Here is a 7,387-nt window from a genome sequence, read left to right as displayed (position 1 = left end):
TTTTATATACAAGACACCTTGCTGCAAAAAGGTCAAGCAGTACAGTTATAAATGGAAAAGAGATTAAAAGTATTCTCAAGCCACAGTGATCTAAAAGAGAGTTAAATATGGAGTGTTCTTCACAGCCTTCCTTAGATGAGTTAAGAGGAAACCCTGTTGGCTGATTTTTATTATAAGAGCGGCAAAGCAAATGAAAATTATTTAACAAAAAAAATGAATAATGCACAAATTAAATTTGCATATTGGAATAATTATTTTTAAAATAAACCTATAGGGTTTTGTCTCCATAAAACTTTTATGTAGACCAATGCCAAATGTGGCTTATGTGTTTATTTTATCTTTCTTTCTAACACAGTTTCATTATAAAAACAAAAGCCCCAAACAACTACAGTAACATTTAGGTACAGTTAATTTCTTCATTTTTATTCCCACAAAAGAAACATCAGACGAACAAAGCGTGTCTTTCTGAAATGTCTTTGAGAAATCCAAGAATTGGGAATGGCAACAGATATTACAGGAGCAGATGCAAGTCAGGAAAGGTAGTTATAAAGTACTGTAAGTAAACACATCCACAGCACAAGTGACTGACTTCTTTATTTTCATCAGAACATTAAGCAGAAATTGAAGGAACATTTTTCCCTAATATTCTCCAGCTGGCATATTACGACCTCATCTTGCAGTCTATGCCACACTGGAATAGCTTTAACGGTGTACATGGGTACTTGTAATGTCTTAAGTAACCTAGTAAAGCATGGTACCCAATTGCCAAAATGCTGTTGTGTATCTTTCAGGCTTTTCTTTGTTATCCCCAGGAGGCTAAATCCTGATCTGAAAATTCTTTACTGCTAATGTCTTTCTATCAATTTTATATAGTCCATTGATAGAAGGATGTTTTTCTAACTCTGTGTCACCAGAAACCCTGTTGTTTGGATGCAAATGCTCAAGATGATATGCTTTACAATGACCCCACTTCTCCATTTCACTTTCCAGTGGTTTGTGAGAATGTGTATTTTCAGATGGTCCACTGACTGGCTACAAAGATGAGTTTTTTACCATCTACTTAATACTGTTTCAGTCATCTAGCTGAGGTGTGACAGAAAGCACCAAGTTCAGGATCTGAGTTCCCTGGAGCTTTTGTGAAGGGACAGATGCCTCCAGACAGCAATTTGATGTGCATCAGCTGAGCTGATGGGAATATCCCAAAGCTCCCAGTGCAACCATGGTATTCACTAGGACAGCAAAGCCACAGTCAACCACAGACCTAAATTTACATTAGAGAGCTATGTAATATGTTTTTGACCTTGTTTCTTCTCTCCTTTTTGCAATTTTAATCTTTGTCTCCCCTAAACAAAAAGTTCCTTAACTGTTTCCAGTTTCTTTCAGCTGTTAGGAGATTGTATAAAGCAACTGAACTGTTGGTATCCAGCAAATCCAGCTTCTATCCAATGAAACCAGACACGTTGTTTGTATAACGTCATATCTGACAGGGCTGGATTAGCAGCCCTGAGCCTGTTGACTCAGTCTTATTAGATCTGTGTGCTAAATGAAATAAACATTCAAAAGAGAATCCATAGCAATTTAAAAGGTACAAACTTGCTAGCAGTGCAAAGGCAAAGTGTAGCAAATATTGAAGCTTGACTATATGTTAACATGAAGAAGCACAATGATAAATTGGATACACACTGCCACACGCACACGCAGGCACAGCTTCAATACGCATGTGATGACCTATCTGCTTATTTGTGTGTAGAGTTTTCTGTGGGCTTTTCATCTGCTTTTCAAAATAAAAGTAGGTTTGTGACAGACACATTCCACATACCTTTGAGATGGGTCTTGCTAGACAAGGGAGCTCCATTACAAAGGGAACATTGCTGGGCTTTCGCCTGGGCCCCCTCAACTTCTCTCTCTACCACTTACATACTCTGGCACTCCTACATTTCACGATGCATTCACCACAAAGCATTGTACATTAAAAATACATGAAAAGAAGACAAATACAATTAATTATTTCTCTATTATTCAAGGTATTTTTCCACTGGATAAGAGTAATCTAATTTAAACTATCTTGTTGACAATGTGGTGATCCAGAATTGCTTTAAAAACAGTAGATCCGTCCACCTGAGAACAAGATTACCTTGGAGTCAACCTGAAAATTATCTGTCACAAAAAGTGTCTGATTTTACTGTTCATTCAGCCTTCTTTTCTTGTTCTGGCTTTGACACTCCAGCTCCACGATGAACTGATTCACCCCACCAAACTGTCAAAAAAAAGTTTGGTTATTCAGTTGTCATCATTCACCTCTTTTCAAGTTTAAGTTTTCTGCTAATGAAAAGAGTTCCTCTAATCTGCTTTTATATAAAAGTTGTATAAAATTTGACCCAGGAATGTATGGCTTTTCTCCCTCACTTTCTACAACAGTGTCAATTATACCTTGATTTCCTTATGAATATTTCTTAGTAATACTGTGAGTAGTAACATTATTTTTCTAAGAAGTTAAAGATTATAAAGAAAAATGTTATAAAACATTACTTTCTGTGAAAGTGTCGAAATGATGTTTTAGGAAAACTGCATTATTTCAGTGTTCACTAAATACTGAAGAGTATTCACCATTCAGTTGCCTAAATAAAATTCTGTGTTGGCATTTCCGACGTGTAAGGAGTTCCACCTGTCCTTCAGCTTCCACTCTTAAAGGTCTCAGATCTGTGCCATGTCTGCCAGCCCCATGTAGATGTGTCAGATATCCCCAGGGTCTCTCAAATGGCGCTCTGTTTTGGCAGTTGAGTTCAATCTCATGGTCTGTTTCTGGGATTTAGGCATTCAGGTCATGTGTCAACAGCTACATGTAGGTAACTATATCCAGGTGACTTACTTCAAACTGAATCCCATCCTGAAAGCTCAGCTTATTTCTGAAATCTAGGTGTCTATTGCCATTACAAAGGTCCCGGAGTATCTCAGCTGTCCAGATGAGAGTGGCAGAAATAACATAGGATATGTGAAAGAGATCAGTATCCTCATTCAGTGACAGCTGCAGGCAAAGCAGGTTATAATAGGATCACTGAGATGGTATTAAAATGCTAATACTAATATTTAGACAAGGGAATTGATTCCTGAGCTGTTTAGTTACAAAAAAAAAACGTCTGAAAAGAAATTAGTTAGTTAGTTTTGTGTCTCTCTTTTATTCAATTAAATATTTTGGACATTCCTTTTTCACAGCTTCATGCCCTCAAATGCATGAATGCCCACACTTTTCCAGTCTGCATCAAATTCCTGCAGTCCCAACCAGTAGACCAGCATCTCCATCTGCTCAATGCATTACATACAGCCCTATCCATGGGCTGTGGCCAAAGAGATCCAGGAAAGCATCCTCCATCTTCAAGCGCCAGGAAATCTGGACTTCACCTTCTTTGCCTGTGATCCCTGAAAGGAAACCTTCTGCCTTCACATGACTTTGAAAGAGGAGAAGAAGAAAATGCAAGGAGAAAGGGCAAGCCTATGACACACAGAGATCTCTTTAGGCTTTGAAGATATACTGTGCTCATAGTTAACTCAAGAATGTTTACCTTGACAGATGCAAATCAGCAATTTAGAACTAGAAATACAAAAGTGCTGCAGGAGGCACTATAGGGAAACAAAGACTATCTTAGTTTTTTGATCACTGTTGTGTCTTACTTGAAACTAGGGAATGTATGAAACTGCATGTATGTTCTCCCTCCTTGGAATCCAAGCTATGTTGCATATGATTTAAAAATGACTCTTCCATAGTAATTTACTTTCCCATTCACATCAATATTCATACCATAGTATACGGCTTTAAACAGATTTTTCCATTGCATCTGTCCACAGAGCAAACAAATCTTTATGCATGTTCTTCAATTAACTTAACGTGGAGCTGGCTTTATTAACATGTAAATGAAAAAGTCACTCTGGCCTGGTCTACAAACTGTCTGAGAAAGTTTCACTGGCATATTAAGAAGAACTCATGCCTTTAACAAAAACAGCCAAACTGGTAAAAGCCCTGATATAATACAGTTACATTAAGAATTATTATTTTTATCTGCCCTCTTGGAAAATAGCAGCACCTCATTAGTTATATAGCTACAAGGGCAATTTAAAGAATAGTTGTCTATACCTTGCCAGCTCAGCAACAAAAAGAATAGTCCATAAATGTAAGAAAGGCACAAAGCCGAAGTTCTTTTTAAACATTAGCTGAAGCTATAATGATTCACTTTTTGTCAACACTGAGGTTGTTAGGATGTCAAAAGCTGTATTGCTCTACTCTTACTGCTGTCAATAACCATTGTGAGAACTATAGCTACTGCTTTACTAAACAGTATTCCCTATTTTAACTGTGATTCACTAAGCAAGTTAGTGCCTGCTGAAACTTATTTATAGTTCTGCTAAAGAAAAAAATAGATAAAGTGCTGGATTTGGATGGAAACTGCTTTTTGGCATCAATCTACTATTTTTTTACAAGTGATAATAGATTACAAGAGAACCTGAGATACAGAATTATTTCTGAAATATTTTTGGTCAAGTCATTTATCTTGTATTATCACCAATGATTTATGCCTGTCTTTATTATTCATAATGACTTTCACCCTTGTTTCCTTCTGTAACTACCTCCAACAATTTAATATTCCTAGAAAATTAAAACTTCTCCAAAAATAATTATTTCTTTCACGAATTAAAGGACAGAGTCAATGAGCCCTTAACTAACCGTAGTGTTGAGGTAAAATGATAACATCCTAGATGTTTGGCTCGAAGAAGTTTCCTGGTATCTTAACCTTCTCTATTTCTACGCATTAAAAAAGTGACCTTTACCCTCCTTCAGTGGGCTTAGTTTTGCTATATCCATTTTATTTTTAACCATGAGCCCACCATTCTGCAGCAGCTCTGCTGCCCTCCTGCACAGCACATCCCACTGCGAATACTGAGGACTGTGTAATCACCTCCTCATGCTCTCCAAAAATGCCCATGATCCACGGCTCAGAGGTGCAACTAGGCAGTGGTGGACTGTCCCACAGATTGCTGTTGTCTTTTTCTTATGTGATGGAATAATAGATCTCCTGGCCTCTTCAAAAGGCTGCCTGGGAAAACTGACCACCCCTCCTTGCAGGTCACGTGTGAATTTACTTTATGTTAAACCTTGAGTTTACTGGATAGCTTGCCATGAGAAGAACTCACAAAACACATCCCTTCCCAAACCATATTTTTGATACACAATATTTTTGTTGTTGTTGTTATCACTCTGCTGCTGTTAGTGTCTGGCAATAGTCTTTAGTAAGGAACAATGTTTTAAGGCTTTTGGATGCCAAGATAAATTGTATCTACTTGTATTCCAGCTGTAGCCCTGTGGCTTTCTTCCTGGAATTCTGTAAGCTTGCAAAATAAAAATTATACCCATAAGAAGCCGTGAAGACCAATTTAAAATGTATCATATATTTGTAGCACTCGTACCTGGATAGTTTTAAAATGTCTTTTAATGGGTGGTTATGGAAATGGTTTTGGACAATTTCAGTGGTACTAAAGCACTGTTCCCTTTTCTATAATTTCCAAGGTCATTCTTTGTTCTTTCTTTCTTCAGACAAAAATCAATCCTCAGGAATGGCTTCTGCTATTAGAGGTATATTATGTATTTTAGTTAGTGGTTCAGCTACTTTTTGTTTTTCCTTTTTAAAACTCTCAAATGAATACTATCCAGCCCCAGGGATTTTCTGCCATTAACTTTATCTAGTTTCTCTAATGCCTCATCTTCAGAGGCCACTCTCTCTGAAAATGCTTCATCTGTAAAAATTAACCTTGAGTTAGGAATGTCTGCCTCATCCTCATTAGTGAAGACTGATTACAAAGAATTCATGTAATTTCTCCACAATCTCTTCATCCTTTTTAATTACAACTTTAGTGGTCCAGTTGACCTACACATTATTTAGTGTGTTCTTCCTGATACAATTAAAGAATTTCTAACTGTTTTAATTTGATTTGACTATTAGCTTTTTAAAAAAAAATAAATCACTGAAAAGAAGTATTCTGTCTGTAAAAAATGATTCTTTTCCTTGTGAGAAGTCAAACTGCTTCTAACAAGATTTATATCTGTTTTTCATTTTGCATAATGCAGACTTTCTCAAGAGGAGCATTAAGCAGGAAACCATGTAGATACAAAGGGATGTTGCCCACACTCATGTCTGTCATTTACACAAGCGTTAGCCAGAATTTTGGGCCCTGTGAACACAAAAACCACCTGTAGGTATGAGATCCTCTCTGTCCCTGCCATCCCCAGCAAGAGGCACCAGTATTAGGAAATGTGCAGGACCCCAGTTGGCACCAGGCACCACGTGTGGAGCTCTCTGTAAATGTTGTTGTTGTCAGTGTGTAAGTCATGTCTCTGTTTCACAGTCCTGTTTTCTCTGTCTGATTAATATTTGCATGCAGCATAGGAATCAACACTTTTCTCCTGAGTTTATGTATTATAACCAGAGGTGATAAACTTTTACTCCCTTTGATTCATTGGCTAACCCCTTACCAGAGGAAATGGTGCAAGTGATATCTGTGCAAACCTAACCACATCTTCATGTCTGATTGGTTTTTAGAAAGCAATTTTGCTTTGTAAATGAACTGCCTATGGAGAGAGTAAAATATCTTCTTTTTTCACCTAACTATCACAAGGTGTTCTGAGTGAAAGTGTATGCTTCATCATTTTCAGCATTTCAGAAATTGACTCTCTGAAGCAATCAGCTCTGGTGCAGATGTGTTCTGCAGCAGAGTGAGGGACTGCAGTGTGAGAAGGGGATCCTGAAATCAACGAGCCTTCAGAGCTGACCAGGGCTACCAAGAACCCCCAACCCTTGGGAGATCAACTAATGAGATGTGGAAAGGGCCAGGAACATCAGAAAGGCTGACTAACCAAGCATCTATATTAGAACAAGTGCCACCAAATAAAGGAGAAGGGTGTTAGAAACTGGGCTCTTCTTGCTGACTGAAGCACCCACCTGTAAAATCTCTATAGGGAGGTTTGCTGCCTGCCAGGGGCTTGTATTCATGACATCAAGAAACAACTGCCATCCCTGATAATACCCTAGGAGTACTAACCATTCCTGTTCTTTAAGCCAGACACATAAGGCTGTAACAAGAAGACTACAAAACATCAGAAGAGATTTTTTGTCCCTCAGAAAGATATTGAAGGGTTTGGCAGTACAGATAGTATCCTTCTGGCTGGAGACTGTGACCTGGGAAGAATAAGGTGAACAGAACAGGTGAATGGCTGTCTGGGATTGAGTGCACCCTCATCAAGTTTGTAGATGACACCAAGGTAACACTGACGCAACAGACAGAAGGGATGCCATTCAAAGGAAACTGGCCCATGAGAACTGAATAAAGTTCAACAAGGCCA

The sequence above is a fragment of the Coturnix japonica genome, chromosome 1 (genome assembly GCF_001577835.2).
Source record: "Coturnix japonica isolate 7356 chromosome 1, Coturnix japonica 2.1, whole genome shotgun sequence".
Classification (NCBI taxonomy): domain Eukaryota; kingdom Metazoa; phylum Chordata; class Aves; order Galliformes; family Phasianidae; genus Coturnix; species Coturnix japonica.
The sequence above is the reverse complement of the archived record's forward strand: the minus strand, read 5'-3'. Positions refer to the sequence as shown.